Source organism: Drosophila miranda, assembly GCF_003369915.1.
Source record: "Drosophila miranda strain MSH22 chromosome Y unlocalized genomic scaffold, D.miranda_PacBio2.1 Contig_Y1_pilon, whole genome shotgun sequence".
NCBI classification, from domain to species: domain Eukaryota; kingdom Metazoa; phylum Arthropoda; class Insecta; order Diptera; family Drosophilidae; genus Drosophila; species Drosophila miranda.
Window position 1 is genome coordinate 34,968,225 of NW_022881603.1, and position 18,366 is coordinate 34,986,590.

The 18,366-nt window shown below is 44.5% G+C and overlaps 1 pseudogene; it reads right to left on the reverse strand.

Annotated features, from left to right (window-relative positions):
* Window positions 1-2,839: 2,839 nt before the first annotated feature.
* LOC117191757 lies at window positions 2,840-5,436 on the reverse strand (annotated as a pseudogene).
* Window positions 5,437-18,366: the final 12,930 nt, after the last annotated feature.

Sequence of the window (18,366 nt, forward strand, 5' to 3'; positions counted from 1 at the left end):
CCGCTTTGTCGCCGTCGCGTGCCAAAGTTTTAGGCGCCGTCCGCGGCCATTTTCTCCCGGCACGTGGTGCTGTGTCTTCGGCGTCTCTCCCCGTCTCTTTCTGTCGCGTAGGTGGCTGGCCGCGTGGTTTTTTTTCCGCGTGGTTTTCGCCGGCGCGTCTGGGACACGTGCCGGCGGCTGTTGCTTGGGGGGTATTAGAGAAACCAGCCCCAGCTGTACATACATACATATGTTTGTAAGTCGAGGGATCAAAGATTGGTGCTGGCTATTCGCCGGGACTCTGATTTTTGGCTGCTAATCACTGATTTTAAGTTTTCCTTCCTTTTCTCCTGCTGCTTTTCCTGATCCGTGGCTCCTAAGCATCGTTTGCTGTTTTGCTTTTGTGGGTCTTGCCTTTTAATTGTTGGCTGTTGCTTGGTTCCCTTTTCACTTTTAACTGCTTTTCACTTACAGTGGGTAACTTTAATATTCGGCATTTTTTTTTTCAACTTCAAACGCGAATAAAATGCATTAAACTACAAAAAAATAAAAAATTTTAATGAGGGAATAAAGCTTGAAGTTTTACCTTTTCAGAGAGGTATATATAATAATGATTTTATTTTAAATGAAGATAGAAAATATAATTAAACAAAAAAAGCCTCAAAATATGCGTTACATTAATATTCGGCATTACCTTATACAACTAAAAAATAACTACTTAATCTAGAAAAATAACTTAATTTAATATTTTCTGTGATAGCCATTATTATTTATGGTATCGGCTAGGCGTTTTGGCATATTTTTTATTATATTTTGTGTATATTCATGACCAATTTTGGCCCACTCTTCTTGAAGCCGTTTCTTCAGCTCGGGTATGGACGATATTGGTGTCTTATGCACACGGCGGTCCAGCTCACTCCACAAATTTTCGATGGGGCTTAGATCAGGTGATTGGGGTGGCGTATCTATGACCTTTGGGCAGTTGTAAAGCAGCCAGGACCTTATCTTATGGGCCTTATGTTTCGGGTCATTGTCCTAATATAACTTGAATGTTTCGGAAATGCCCATTTTCTGCGCCGACTGCTTTAAATTTTCTCTCAACATTTTTAGATATTGTTCCTGGTTCATTATCCCTTCAATAAAAACCAGATTCCCTACTCCTTTTGTCGAAATGCAGCCCCAAATCATAACGCTCCCGCGTTTGAAGTTGAAAAAAAAATGCCGAATATTAAAGTTACCCACTGTATTCCCTATGCTCACCGACTCTCCCCTCGTGAGTCCCTGCTCGGGCGCCATCTGTAAGGAAGTTCTCAGGCCAAGGTACAGCTTCTCAGTCTGTCCAGGGCCCGGTCCTTCCCCACAGCAAAATTTGTTGTGTGAGGACCTAAGGGGAGAGCCGCTCGTGGCGAAAGCGCGCCCGTGGGGTGGATCGTGGGATGTTTGGGCCTGGCCCGGCCACGAGGCGTGGGTGAAGCCGTGCTTGGGAGCTGCAGAGACGTGCGTTGGGGGTCATGTGTGGCGGGAGACGGGGTTTGGGTCAGGGATCGGAAAGGTGTGGGAGAGGGGAGCCCAGCCTAGCAGATGCCGCATGATCCACGACTCACATCTGCGTCGCCGGGTCCCCGGGCGAGGGTGTAGTAGAGGGAACCCAGCTTTGCGAATGCCGCGTGAATCCACGACTCACATCCAGCATCGCCGGGTCCCTAGGGGAGAAAGGTATAGGAGAGGGAAAACCCAGCTTGGTGAATGCCGCATGAATCCACGACTCACATCCACTTCGCCGGGCCTCCCGGGAAAAGGGAAGAGAGGGGGAGGGGGGTGAGTGACTCCTACGGGCGAATGTTCTGAGACAGAGATTGGGTTGAGGTTGGTGTCTTTATTGTTTTCGGATCATTTCCCTACTTAAAATCCCGCGCCTGCAGCGGGGAAATAAACGCCAAAAAAAATATCATAAACAACATGTGGGCATAGATATGTAAAGAAACTGCGGGAATGTTCTGCTTATACCTGCCTACTGCACCGATCTATCCCCCCCAGAGCTCACATACGTGAGGTGGCTCACCCTTGTGTACCTTCTTTGGGTCCTGTTCTCCCACGGCGGGTCCTCGTCACTTCGGTGGCTTCCTTTGCACACCGCGTGGGTGCGGTCACAGCTGGTTTTATTCACCGCGTGCGTGCGAACACGGCTAGTTTTTCACATCTCTTTTGGCTTCCGCCGCACAACCGGTCTGGCTCAGCCCTCGGAGATCACTCTCGAGCTTGGCTCGCGCTGGACCGTGCCAGGCCTCGGCTTTTCTTTTTCGCAGATTCTCTGCCGCTTCGCTGCTGCGCCGCCTTCGGCTGCCGGCCTCGGCTGCGTGGGTATATGGCTGCGTGGGTGTATTGCCTGCTTCGCCGTCGGCTCTTTTCCTTGGCTGCGTGGGCGTAAGACCGATCGGTGGCTTCTCTGCCGCTTCGCTCTCTTTCATGTTGTCTCTTTTCGTCTGCGTATAGCCGTTCTCTTCCTTTCGTTGGCTGCGTGGGCGTAAGAGCGTATCTCTTTCGTGTTGGTTCTCTTCGCCTTCGTATAGCCGTGGTGTGCGTCTCTTTTCGCTGCGTGGTCGTAGTGTGCGTCTCTCTTACGTGTTGGTTCTCTTAGTTCTAATAAGTAAAAAGGGCTACTGTTTTCGGGTTTCTTAGCCTATTTCTTACTTTAATAGGTGAAAATAAGGATTCATTGTTGCTTGTCTTGGTAATACTAATAATAATAGAAGTAATAAAATCGGATAATAGTGATAATGAACTGAGATAATAATGAAATTAGATAACAAGCCGTCGGGGCAGTCCCTTCAGGGTATGGTGTCGTGGTCAGTGTTGTGGAGGCTTATGCCTTCACAACGTGATTTATTGCCGCTGATTTGTCTACGTTTTCAAAATTTACTGTTCGCCCTTCAAGTCAATTGCAATATGTCTTAGGGTGTAGCAGCGTATTAAATGTCCCTTTCATGAAGAAACATATTCTTTTTAGTCCTACTTAGTCGTAGTTAGCCCTACTATATGTACAAATCTACCTAAAGATAATAAATTTAAAAAATTATAATTTTGTACGATAAAACGTAATTGTAATTGGGAACCCAAGACCCGGACCAGAGGCCTCTAAGAGCTGCGACAACGGAAGCAGGATTTGAATCCCCGCTTAATAGCTCGTATGTTGTGTACGACCTCCTCCTATCATAAAGAATAATCATTAGATCCATTAAACGACAGAATACGATCACTTACCTGCATCAGATTGAAGCACATGGCAATCACGGCCATTCCCTGCAATAGATATACGGCACAGAGAATAAAGCTGACCTCAACTTTGTCCCTATCGGCGGTTATCTATCAAGAGAAAGCTCATAGACGGTTCTTATTTGTATTCGTGATGATCTTACCACCCGGTCGCCTGGCACCAAATCACCAAATCCAATACTGCTGAGCGAGATTAAGCAAAAGTAACTGCCATCCAAGTAGTTCCAGTCCTCCCAGCGACCGAAGAGCAAGGCACCCCACAGAATGTACCTGAAAGAGAAGGAGTGCAGCGTGTTTAAGGGATCTGTGTGTGGCAGCATTTTAAGAAGTCTGCAGCTCTTACCCGACCATGACAAAAAAGCAGACTGTCAGAGGGACAGTTATCTCATCCGTGCTGCCGCGTATCTCTCGCTCAATATCCGAATCGGATCCGCTGTACGCCACATCCACGATGCTGGAGCTGTGATAAGAGCTCTTCGTGTAGTCGGTGCTACTGCTGCTGTTGCTGTTGCTGTTGGTGGTAGAGCTGCTGTTGGAGTAGCTACTGCTTCCGCCGCCACTCTCCATGTGGTGCATTTGGAGCTGAAATTATATGTGTGATGATATCCCACTTGATGAGAGACGCTCTCACTCACCGCCCGCGCAAGATGTCGCATCTTTCGTCTCTCCCGTATTATCCGGCGCTTGGCCACTCCAGGACATATGCGGCACAGGCAGACCTTGGAGTAAATCCACTTGAAGGACTTGGCCAGCACATCGCCAATGTTTGAGAGGTAGAGCAGGAACAAAGGCATCCCGATTATCGCATACAGAATGGTCGCCAGCTTACCCCACTCGAAGTGGGGTGTTATGTTACCATATCCGATCGTTATGATAACGGTCAGCGAATAGATAAAGGCTCCCGAGAAGCTCCATTGCTCCACATCGGTCCCTTCAGTTGCTTCTTAACAATCGCCCGCTGGTACTCCAGAAGTACGTCATTGACACTAAAAGCGTAGAATAGTCTAGTTTAGTTTATGATTTGCTCAGTTGTTAGCTATATGTCACCGTTTCCTGTAGGCCTTGTGGTCGAAGAAACTAATGTTTTCGGCCGTCAACTCCCAGATGCGCGTGAGGCACTCCCCGCTGACATTGCGCTCGATGAACCTATTCGGCTTCTCCGACCTGAGTCGCTCGTATTCGAAGATTTCGATGGCCTGGAATATAAAGGCGCCGCCAATCGTGTAGAAGGTGACTAGCAGTATGATGCCCACATTGCTGAACATGAAGGCCGTGAAGTGGCGGCAGTGATCCTTGAATCGTTGAAATGCTGGCTTCTCCTTCCGGCGTTCCACTGTCGTTTGCTTGGACATGCTTCGAGCCGAGTGTCCTGCGCCTGGCCCCCATTGGCATTGGGCGTTTGGGGAGACGATGGGACCGCAGTAGAGCTGTAAATATACGATATGAGGGCTTGAGTGACGCCCCAAAGGATTTCCTGCACACCTATCGCTAAATATATCCGTGATTACTCGCAGTTTAGCCCAAACACACAAAGTGGTAAATAAACAAAACGCTGGCTATATTATCAAAGTGCTTAGACTTAGCGGCCATAAATCTTTGCGAGCAATGGACGGATTCGGAACGTACGAATGAGTGTTCATGTGTGTGCCCGTACGAGTATGCTGCCTTGCCTGTACGAGTAGGTGTTTTATTTTTATAGTATAGTCTGGGATTATCGTGCAATATACGATCTGCAACGCATACTCGTAAAGATCTAGATACATTGTTTTAGTGCTGTCCGGACAGAGTTTGGATACCATTTTGCACCTACTCGTAGTTTACGAGTACATATGTATGTACATGCTATGCTACATAGAATTTCCAGGCGATCAGAGATTCCATTCCATTCCGCATTGCGTAGTGAATTCATGCGTGTGAATATGCGTGCGGATTAATCAAGAGAAAATATTCATATAAATAGTAATAATTAAGCTGGCAACTACTGAATGAATGAAAGAAGGGTAGCTGTGCTTCAAATGAAACGGAGATTCTTGTAATTTCTTAGTGAAAGGACTTATCTATTAGAATGTGAAATTTTGGTTCCATGCACTCGCTGTTTCCACTGTTTTCCTCAGTAAGTAGCGCCCCGGCGGAGTGAGCGAGTCGAAACAGCTCTAATATTTGTCGTTAGATAGAAAAGAATGAAGGAATAAATTGTACAAGTCACATATATCTCTTCACAACATTGTACATATGCTGGGTACCAGGTGTGTGTTGCGGGAAGTGCTTTTGCTTGTAATGGATTGTTGCTGATGTTGTAATCGCCCTTAAAATCAGCAGGCGAACAAAAAAATGTAGATAGCAGAATGAACGATAGCTGCGGACACCGCAACTCTACAGCTATACCCGATACTAAGTCAGTATGGCTCTCCTCCGGCAGACGCCGCTAATAATAAACGACACGACAAACAAACGATAATAAAACACGAGAGACAGAAAATCAGTCTGAGCGTGACGTCGGGCGCTGCGTAGCCAGTGCAAATTGATTTGTTCCTTTTGGGTATAAAAATAATCCGATCTGATCCAGATTCAGCAGTCAGATAGATATGGTCATTATCTATGATTCTGCGTTTTTAGTTTTCTCGAATCTGCAATATTGTGGATGCAACAGATTTTCGTCCTTTGTGGGGGCGGAATGGGGTGGGGCGAAATTCTGAGATATACGTTTTATAGTGAGATCTAACAGAAGTGCGGATACCAAATTTGGTTAGTCTCGAATCAACTTTCATAGAGATCGGTTGTGTCGCGCTTGTGCAAAGTTGTTTTCTTTATTCTGCTTTAGCGGAGCATTCTCTTGTGTGCTAAAAATAGCATACATCGTAAATTCGGGTGCTGCTTTGTGCGGTGTCGGCAATTGGACAAAAACAAAAAACACATTTGTGAACGTTTTTACAACTGTATTCACTGCCCTTCGGGCAAGACATTCCCCTCAGTCTGCGCACAGCCGCACAAGAGGGGCAATAAAAACTTCGCTTATCAGCTACGGTATAATGAATGCGAATAGTTCATCTGACTCTCGGCTTAGAAATAAGCGGACTGATCATGAGAGAATGCTTCTAATATCAGGCAAATTACCTTCTGAGATTCGTTCTGAGTACCGTTCAGAGGCTGAACGCTCTACATGCACAGAAACCACAACAACAGTAACATTCACTAGTGCCACCAACAACACCACCTACACCATGGCAACTGCTACAATAAGCAGTATCTGCCCTGCACTAAGCTTTGATAGCCAAGAAAACTCCATATCCACATGCCCCGACGACACTGAGGCAAAAACACTTCGCACTGCTGCCGAACGACTTCTGGATGCTCAAAAACGGAGAACGGGCAAAAGAAAAAACGATCAGACTTTGTCATCTAAATCTAAACAAGGGAGCGGCGGCCGGGACCTGGGCTTGCCCCCCACTACAAGCCAACAGGCAAACACCAACAACAGATTTTCCATTCTTGACACGAACATCCCAAGTGATAGTAATAATGAGGAAGTTCGGATGAATGTAGATGCAGACGCTGGAAATGACCAACTGGATGAACACCTTTATGAAGCAGTTAATACAGACCAGTGTCTTCAAGGAGAATCAACGAGCTCTGGTAATCAGCTTAAAGGCCCTCCAAAACCACCGCAAATAGTTGTCAATATTAGCAACTTAAATGACTTATTTGATGTCATAAAGGACGTTGCAAATTTGAATAACGTTGTCGTCAAAGCTAACCAGGGGAAAACGGTCAGAATCCTCCCCAAAGACAGTGATACCTATAGAGCAATTGTGGATTGTTTCGATGCCATTGGAATAGAATTCCACACATACCAATTGCAGACTGAAAAGCCTCATAGAATTGTTGTAAGAGACCTACATCATTGCACCCTAAACAATGATATTACCGCCGATTTTAAAATGTTGGGCTTCGAGGTCCTTCACATCCATAATCCAAGCTCAAGGACTAACAAGGACGAAAAACTTAATATTTTTTCATTAATATTAAGCCTTGTGCAAAAATTAACGAAATTAACCAAGTCAAGACCCTTTGCCGCCAAAAAATAAGGATTGAAAGGATGCGAAAATCCACAGAGATTGCTCAATGTCGTCGATGCCAGGATTTCGGCCACACAGCCAAATACTGCCGCCGACATCACAACTGTGCCAGATGCGGTGAAAATCACCAAACCTCACAATGCACACGCCCCCTAGATGCACAGCCAACCTGCATTCACTGCTCTGGAAGCCATATGGCCAGTTACAAAGGATGCCAATGGTATCAGGAGTTTCTACGCCGATCAATGGGCTCCGCAAAGAAGGCAATTAATACGAACAGGACGGGTCATGTCCCCTTAAATAATCAAGTGGCATATGCTTACTCTACCACACTTCCTGGAGACCAGCAACAGTTTCCTACCTTGCAGTCTAGTCACAAAAAGGGGGCTAATAGACCAACAATACAGCAGAACCAGCGAAATATTGTTCAGCACCAACCTTTGGTAGGCACTAGAAGTTAAACAGGAGCCTCCTATGCTGCCGTAGCAAATGGTAATTCAAATGCAATACCTGCTACACCTGCTCAGCGTCGTTTTCATAGTCTACAAGCGCATCAGCCACAAGGATTGAATAACCAGCAACAGAATTCATATGAAGTTCATGCACTGCTACAACAACAGCAGACAAAATTTCAACAATGGCAACAACAGCTCCAACAGCAGCAGCAGCAGCAGTTTCTTATGTGGCTACAGCAACAGCAGCAAGAACAGCAGCAGCATAATAGTCAAGCCAATCAACGCCTTGAAAAACTTGAAAAAATGGTTTTTGAATTGGCCAACACGATTAAGCAATGGGCTGGATCTAATCTTCAGCTCCAGAACAACGTTTCAGCATCTCAATGAACCCACTAAAGGTTCTCATCTGGAATGCTAACGGCATTTCAGGGAAAGCAAAAGAAGTTGAGCTCTTCGCGCACAAGAATAGCGTTGACATTCTTCTTTTGACGGAGATCAGAATTAAAAGAGGGGCAGCTGTAAAAATACATGGATATGCCTTCTATCCAGCCTTCAAGCCATCGCGGAATAATAATAGCGTTGGTGGACTTGCGGTTTTAGTTCAGACTTCGCTTCGTCATTTTCCACAAAGGGTCATTGAGACACGCAGCATGCAAATGTCAGCAGTAAAAGTAGCCACAGGACTGGGCGATGTGGAGTTCAGCGCCATTTACTGCCCTCCCAGAGTCAGGATTGAGGAAAGACATTACATCGATGCACTCCGTGCTTGCGGGCAAAGGTATTTGGTTGGTGGTGACTGGAATGCCAGACACTGGCTGTGGGGAGACACTTACAATTCCCCTAGGGGGCGAGAGCTAGCGGAAGCCATCTCTGCTACTGGCGCTAAGATCCTTGCAACTGGATCACCAACCAGGTACCCATATGTACTCAATCACACGCCGTCCTGCATAGACTTCGCAGTACATCATGGTATTCCGGATTCTCGAGCAACAATAAGTCAGAGCTGGGATCTGGACTCCGACCATCTGGCCTTAGTCATCAGCATTAAAACAGATGGCATTATAGAAAATCCAAGCCCTCATCTAGTCACCAAGCACACTGATCTGCTCGCATTTAGGCAACATTTGGAGAGGTCGATTCAACTGAACGTCACGCTAAACTCTGAGGAAGATATCGAGATGGCTGTAGATAACATCACAGAGAGTATACACATGGCTGCTGCTGCCTCAACGCCCTCGCATCCTCCGACAAGCGCCGCCTATGGAATAGTTCTTACAAGAGAGGCCAGAGAGCTTTTGTCACAAAAAAGGAGACTTCGCAGACGCGCAATCCGATCTCAAGACCCATGGGACCGAATTCTATGGAACCGGGCTGCCAAGCAACTTCGAAACACCCTGAGAGAACTTCGAAGCAACTTCTTTGAACAAAAGCTTGCTTCCATGGATTACACCGTGGATGCTGGATATTCGCTTTGGAAGACCACTAAGTCTCTTAAGAGACAACCGTTCAGACAGATTCCCATCCGGTGTCCCAACGGTGAACTTGCTAGAAACGAAGAAGAGCAGGCCAATTCGTTTGCACATCATTTAGGGGACAGGTTCACCCATTACCAATTCGCCACGGAGGCGCAGTACAAAGAGACAAAAGATAGTCTGCAAACACCTCTACAAATGGCCTTACCCATTAAACCAGCCAGGGCTGAGGAGATTGTTGAAGTCATCAAGTTCCTACCGAGGAAGAAGGCTCCTGGCATTGACAGAGTGTGCAATTCCACACTGAAAGCATTGCCTACTCGGGCGATACTCTACATAGTGCTCATTTTTAACGCCATGTTAAGGATGCAGTTTTTCCCTAAGCAGTGGAAGATAGCAACAATCCTGATGATCCATAAGCCTGGAAAACCGGAGGACGACCCTGAGTCGTATCGGCCAATAAGTCTTTTGTCTTCCTTATCTAAGGTATGGGAGAGGCTTCTTGCCAATCGTCTTGGTAGTATAATCAAGGAATGCCGTATCTTGCCGGATCACCAGTTTGGCTTTCGGGAGGGACACGGCACAGTGGAGCAAGTCCACAGATTGGCAGGACACATCCTACAGGCCTATGATGATCTAGAATACTGCAATGCAGTCTTCATTGATATGCAGCAAGCCTTCGATAGAGTTTGGCATATCGGCCTACTGAGCAAAATTAAAAAACTGTTCCCAGCACCATACTACGGTGTCCTACGATCATACTTGGAAGGACGTCAGTTTATGGTCAGGTTCAGGAACACACATTCAACACCTTGCCAAATGAGAGCTGGAGTTCCACAGGGCAGCGTCCTTGGCCCGCTGCTTTACTCTATCTATACTGCAGATCTACCCTCCCCAAGCGAGCAACATATGGAGGCCCCCCGTAAGGCTCTGCTTGCTACCTACGCGGACGATATAGCCACTGCTCTACAGCTCCAAGTGCCGCCTTGAGGCAGCAGATGGTCTCCAAGAGTACCTCTACTCTTTGGCAGCTTGGTGCAAAAGATGGAATTTAAAAGTCAACCCACTGAAGACCACCAATCCATGCTTCACCCTGAAAGCGCTCATAGACCACACCCCACCCATAAAGTTTGAAGGCGTAACTTTGGACCAACCAGAGCAAGCAAAGTATCTCGGTATCACCCTTGATAAGCGTCTTACTTTTGGTCCACACTTGAAAGCTACGGCTCGTAAATGTGGGCAAAGAATGTAGCAATTGCGGTGGCTGATTAACAGAAGAAGCACCATGTCACTGAGAGCCAAAAGAGCAGTTTATGTACACTGTGTAGCCCCGATCTGGCTCTACGGTGTGCAGATTTGGGGTATAGCTGCCAAATCGAACTATAAACGGATACAGGTCTTGCAGAATCGCGCCATGAGGCAAATAACGAACTGCCCTTGGTACGTGCGCGGCTCCACCCTACATCGGGATTTGAATCTGCATACAGTAGAGGAGCAGATTGGAAGGCACACCAGCAGATACAGTGACAGGCTAATTAGACACCATAGTATGCTCGCCAGACGATTACTACCTGCCAGGCCTTTGAGGCGGTTGAAGAGATTGAAAAAAAAAAAAAAAAAAAAAAATTTGGTTACTCTAGCCTTAATAGTCTCTGAGATTTGTGGATGCCCCAGATTTTCGTCCTTTGCGGGGGCGGAAGGGGGTGTGGCGAAATTTGGACACGAAACGGTCAAGGTCCGATATCACAGGAGTGTGGATACCAAATTTGGTTGCTCTGGCTCTTATAGGTTCTGAGATCCTTGAACTCATATTTTGCAATTGGCAAAGCCGACCATGAAACCTGTGTGTTAGAGAGAGACAGAGCGAGAAAGAATGAAATTGTTTTCTTGATTCTGGCTATAATAATTATACGATCTGGTTGAGATTTTACACTCTAGAACATACATCATCCTCTACGATTCTGCGTTTTTGGTTTTATCGTATCTTTAAAAATGTGGATGCCACAGATTTTCGTCCTTTGTGGGGGCGGAAGTGGGCGGGGCGAAGTTTTGAAATATTTTTGTAGCAGTGACATATCACAGAAGTCTGGATCCAAAACATCGTTGCTCTAGCTCTTATAGTCTTTGAGCACTAGGCGCTGAAGGGGACGGACAGACGGACAGACGGACGGACGGACAGACGGACAGACGGACAGACAGACAGACAGACAGGGCCCAACCGACTCGGCTATTGATGCTGATCAAGAATATATATACTTTATGGGGTCGGAAACGATTCCTTCTGGACGTTACACATCCACTTTTACCACAAATCTAATATACCCCAATACTCATTTTGAGTATCGGGTATAAAAATTCAGAGTAGTCATCGACTACAGGAAACTAAATTTAGTTACTGTTGCCGATAAATATCCCATTCCAAAGATAAATGAAGTTTTAGCACAACTAGGAAACAACAAGTTCTTTTCAGTACTAGATCTTAAAAGTGGTTTCCATCAAATTCTATTAAAACGAGGGGGAACGTTGTGAGTTGCTGCGGACACCGCAACTCTACGGTTATACCCGATACTAAGTCAGTATGGCTCTCCTCCGGCAGACGCCGCTAATATTAAACGACACGACAAAGAGTGCGTGCGAGATAGACAGAAAATCAGTCTGAGCGTGACGTCGGGCGCTGCGTAGCCACTGCAAATTGATTTGTTCCTATTGGCTATAAAAATGATCTGATCTGATCCAGATATGGTCATTATCTATGATTCTGCGTTTTTAGTTTTCTCGAATGTGCAATATTGTGGATGCAACAGATTTTCGTCCTTTGTGTGGGCGGAAGGGGGTGGGGCGAAATTTTGAGATAAACGTTTTATAGTAAGATCTAACAGAAGTGCGGATACCAAATTTGGTTACTCTAGCCTTAATAGCCTTAATAGATTTTTGAATATCGCCAGATTTTCGTCCTTTGCGGGGGCGGAAGGGGGTGTGGCGAAATTTTGAAACAAACTCGTCTCGGTCCGATATATTAGGAGTGTGGGTACCAAATTTGGTTGCTCTAGCTTTTGTAGTCTCTGAGATCTAGGCGCCAATGTTTTACTCTAAGCAAAGCCGCCTATGCTACGTGTGTGTTAGAGAGAGACAGGGCGAGAAAAAATGAAATTGTTTTCTTGATGCTGGCTATAATAATAATACGATAAAATTCAGATTCCGCAGTCTTAAAGATATGGTCATTCTCTACAATTCTACGTTTTTCGTTTTCTCATATCTTTAAAATTGTGGATGCCACAGATTTTCGTCTTTTGTGGGGGCGGAAATGGGCGGGGCGAAGTTTTGAAATATTTTTGTAGCAGTGACATATCACAGAAGTCTGGATCCAAAACATCGTTGCTCTAGCTCTTATAGTCTTTGAGCACTAGGCGCTGAAGGGTACGGACAGACGGACAGACGGACGGACGGACAGACAGACAGGGCCCAATCGACTCGGCTATTGATGCTGATCAAGAATATATATATTTTATGGGGTCGGAAACGATTCCTTCTGGACGTTACACACATCCACTTTTACCACAAATCTAATATACCCCAATACTCATTTTGAGTATCGGGTATAATCAGATATCGAAAAAACTGCATTCTCCATCAACAACGGTAAATACGAATTCACACGTCTCCCCTTTGGACTAAAAAATGCACCGGCAATATTCCAACGCACCCTTGACGATATCCTACGACCACATATTGGTGAAATCTGCTATATTTATATTGACGACATAATTATTTTTGTGAAAGATGAAAAAACACATGCTAACAATCTCGCGACCATATTCGATACCCTTGAACAAGCCAATATTAAATGCCAACTCGACAAATGCGAGTTCTTGAAAAATAAAGTAGAATTTTTAGGATTTATTATTTCCGATAGAGGCATAGAAACCAATCCTGCAAAGGTGGAAGCCATTTCCAAGTATCCTTGTCCGAAAACATTAAAGGATCTCAGATCCTTCCTAGGATTGTCCGGTTACTATAGAAGATTCATAAAGGACTATGCAATGCTAGCCAAACCACTTACCTCATTATTAAGAGGGGAAGATGGCCGCGTATCTAAAAACAATTCGAGCAAAAAAATCATTCACCTTGACCCAGAGGCCATGGAAGCTTTCAAAAAACTCAAGAACACCCTCATTTCGACAGAAGTCATTTTACAATACCCAGATTTCAATAAAGAGTTTCAACTCACAACAGATGCCTCAAATTTCGCATTAGGAGCAGTTCTTGCTCAAAATGACAAACCAATATCCTTCATTTCTCGAACCCTTTCGAAAGCCGAAGAAAATTGTGCAGCAAACGAAAAAGAAATGCTAGCAATAATATGGTCATTGAAGTCTTTGAGAAATTATCTCTATGGGGGAGCAAAGGTAAAAATTTACACCGACCATCAACCCTTAACCCATTCCGTGAGCGATTGGAATGGAAACGCGAGAATAAAACGATGGAGAACATTTTTGGAAGAGTACGACTATCAGCTAATCTACAAACCAGGAAAAGCCAATGTAGTAGCTGACTCTTTGTCCAGAATCAAGGAGATAAACTCCATCACGACTCAACATAGTAGCCAAAGTTCCTCCGAAAGGTTAATTCATAGTATGGTTATACCAATAAATGCTTTTAAAAACCAAATCTTTATTATTCCAGGAAACGAAAATAATTACAAATTTAGTATACCATTTACAACATTTCATCGACATGAAATTACACAAAACACATTCACCGAAGCTGATTTATTACAAATATTAATAAAAAACCTTAACACATCCGTTATTAATGGAATTCAAACAACCGAACATATTATGGGACAAATCCAAAAAATATACCCATCAAATTTCTTCCAATACAAAGTTAGATTCACACAAAGTAGAGTAGAAGATCTAAGTAACGAAAGCCAACAAGAAGAAGAGATCTTAAAAGTTCACAACAGGGCCCACAGGAATGCCGTAGAAAATCAAAAACAACTCATCGAAAAATTCTATTTTCCAAAAATGAAACAGAAAATTTCCACTATAGTAAAGCAGTGTCAGATTTGTAAGGAAGTAAAATACGACAGACACCCCACTAATCCCGAAATCGTGGAAACACCAATACCACAATACCCAGGTCACACTATTCACATTGATATTTATTCCACAGAAAGAAATTTAGTTTTGACAGCAATAGACAAATTTTCCAAATTAGCCCAAGGAAGAATCATTAAATCCAAATCCATCGAAGATATAAAACCATCCCTGCATGATATTCTGTTTTATTTCGGCGTACCAAAAAATTTAGTAATTGACAATGAAAAATCCTTAAATTCAGCTTCCATAACGTTTATGATGAAAGACCAATTGGGAATTCATATATTTACAGCTCCACCCTACAAAAGCTCAGTAAATGGACAGGTAGAAAGATTCCATTCAACCCTCTCAGAAATAATGCGGTGTTTAAAAAGTAAAGGAATCTATAGCACATTTCAAGAATTACTGAATCAGGCCATTTACGAGTTCAATTTCTCGATACACTCAGTAACCAACAGAAAACCGTTAGAAGTATTCTTTGGTAGAAACGTAACAACAAATCCTGACCAATACGAAATAAGCCGACAAAATAATATTGACAAACTTAAAAACAAACAGGACTCGGATTTGAAAAATCACAACAAGAAAAAAAAACCGATAATACTATACTCACCAGGTCAAGAAATATTCGTAAAAATAAACACACGGTTAGGATCAAAATTGTCTGCAAGATTTAAAAAAGAAACAGCAAAAGAAGACAATAACACTACAATTAAAACTGTGTCAGGAAAAATTGTTCACAAAAGTAAATCTGTGGCATCCACAATTTCGACGATACGACAAAACTAAAAACGCAGAATCATAGATAATGACCATATCTATCAGATTGCTGAATCTGGATCAGATCAGATCATTTTTATAGCCAAAAGGAACAAATCAATTTGCACTGGCTACGCAGCGCCCGACGTCACGCTCAGACTGATTTTCTGTCTCTCTCGCACGCACTTTTTGTCGTGTCGTTTAATATTAGCGGCGTCTGCCGGAGGAGAACCATACTGACTAAGTATCGGGTATAAATGTAGAGTTGCGGTCTCCGCAGCAACACACCACGTTCCCCTCGTTTAGTCTGTGTTTGAATTCGGAATCTCTTTTAGTCACGATTACGAACACAATATGTTTTCGCTGTAAATAATGCAAAAATCGATTGCAAATTGGTTTTCATTAAGTATACATAAATATATTTTTTCTTATATTATATATGTAGATACATCATTGTTTTAGTTATAAAAACAAAAAAGTCGAGAACCGACGGCGTTTGCATAATTTTTATAATTTATAATAAACCTGTTTAAAATAAGGAAATAAATGTGTAATTATATAATTGTAATATTTTATATTTTGTGGTATAAATCAAACAAATAACAGCTTTTATTTCATTTCCCGCGCCCTAGTGTACCATACCCCCACCCCCTGCTCATTCTTCATTTATTTTGTGGCGGTAGGTCAGTCCATCAAAAGACCCAAAACAAGAACCAAACTCAAATTTCAGTTCTAGCGGCCAGCAATACTAAACACACACACGCAAAGTACGTGAGAATGCATGTGCACCCATACACTAAAACATGCTGGTGGCAAAACAGAACCAGACCTGAGAGAGTTCAAAAAATCTGAAAAAGCATACTGTGGAGATAATGTTTTGTATCCCCAATCGGCCGACTAATTATTTGGAATTAAATAAAACTCGGCGCAGAAATAAAATTACGATATGTTCTTTAATGCGTGACATCCAAATTGCAAGTGTGGCTTGCCTGCCCTTTACATTGCCGCTCCGATCGCTAAGCGCAGCTTCGCTCGGCCGACGTCGGTAGGCAGACGCAAAGCGGAGATAGCGAAGAGCGAGCTGGCAGAGAGCGTTTCTAATCTGGCTTGCTGCCGAAGCACGTAACGTGGAAACTTAAAGTTTTTAACCATCGACAACTGCGAAGTCAGCTCAATCCAAGTCGTATGTAGATCCTGGGGCAGGCTTTCGTCCCAATTCAACTTTAGGCTTTCGTTCCATAGCGACTGCATAAATATTTTAGCTTTTGTGATGATGGGAGAGATGAGCCCTAGAGGATCGTAGAACCTAGCTAGTGTAGACAGGACCGAACGCTTCGATATTGGGCCTGCAGCGGTTCCGACGTGAGCGAAGCTAAACAGAAGATTGTCCGTGGTGGGATCCCAAACTAGACCAAGCGCCTTGGTTACTTCAGTCCCGTCATGAAAGGTAAGGAACTTTTCGCGATCCGCCTCCGATACGCCTTCCAAAGCAGCGGGTTCATTGGAACACCATTTACGTATGGGAAAACATCCTTTCGAAAGTAGCTCCTTTACCTGCTGACGAATCTTGATGACAGAATCAATGCTGTCCCCTCCAGATATGAGATCATCGACATAGAAATCTCTTCGAACAACATCAGCGCCAAGCGGAAAACGCAACTCTTCATCATTTGCCAATTGATGCATAGCACGAATTGCTAAGAAAGCGGCAGGTTTGGTTCCGTAAGTAACAGTCTCCAACTTGAACACCTGAATCTCCTCCTTCGGGTCATTGCGCCATAGGATGCACTGCACGTGCGTATCGGGATGGGAAACGCGTACACAGCGGTACATTTTGCAGATATCGCCACACAAGGCGACTTTAAAAAAGCGGAAACGAAGCAGAGTTATCAGAATTTTAGGTTGGATGGTGGGTCCAGCCATAAGCGCATCATTCAGTGATACTCCAGACGCTGTTTTGTCAGATCCATCGAACACTACGCGTAATTTGGTGGTTGTACTATCCTGCTTGTGGTCGCAATGGTGAGGCAAGAAGTACTGCGGGAGGTCTGACTGCCGCGAAGCTGGCGACATGTGTCCTAAATCACGATACTCCTGAAGAAACTCCATATATTTTGCCTTAAGCTGTGCATTTTTTGCTAGCTTCCTCTCCAAATTGAGAAATCTACGTAGCGCCTGCTGATACGATTCTCCTAATTCCTCTAGACTGAATTTGGTTGGCAAACGCACGGAGTAAGCTCCGGACTCTAGGCGAATGCAGTTTGTGACGAAATGCTGTTCGCAATGAACATCTTCCTCCGAAATTGATGAGGGCGAATAATCTCCATCGACTTCCCAAAACCGCCTTACAATATCGCACAAATTAGTCTCGCAAGCGGAGATGACAGGGGGATCTTCAACGGCTTCTAGCGCCGCACGGGCTTTCTCAGAGTATTTAATACTTCCTGACACTATCCAGCCAAGTTTCGTCTTCTGCAATGTTGGCAATTGGTCTGACAGTCGAATCTGTCCAACGCACATTAATTCGAAAAACAAACCAGCACCTATCAACAGATCGACACGCTGGGGCTTGGCGAAATTAGGATCAGCCAGTTTTAGATTATTTGGCATTGGCCAATCCTTTGCGTCTAGGCCGAAGTTAGGCTGCATTCCTGTGATTGAGGCAGTGATAATTGCAGAGAGGAAACCGCGATAGCTTTCGTCTTGAGATTGCAGGACGATGTCCACAGCCTTGCTGGATGGTAGAATTGACTCTCCAATACCGGCGATTTTAACGTGAGACGGGTGAGGATCTAACTGCAGCTGATTGGCGAGTCTCGATGTTATAAAGTTAACCTGAGAAGCGGAATCTAAAATGGCACGACATGGAATAAGCGATCCAAAACGGCCCCTGACATATACGATTGCAGTAGCTAGCAGCACGTTTTGGCTAGGCAGAGATTTTTGACTCGAGGGGGGAGGGCTAATATATTTGCTTGCTACTAGGGCACTTGCAGGATCATGCTGGGTCGATTCCGTGCTCGGCGACGGCAACTCAGCGTCTGCGCCCGACTGCATGTGGAGCAGTGTGTGATGCTTGGCTTGGCAATTTCTACATGCCCCTGACTTGCAGCGTTGCAATGAATGGCCTTTGTTGAGGCAGTTTAGACATAAATGGCGCTTCTTCACCTCCTTGTCCAATTTCGTGCCTATGATGAAGATCAGCAACCCATCGGAAATCTCCTGCGGGGTCGCCAAGGTCTGAAGTGCA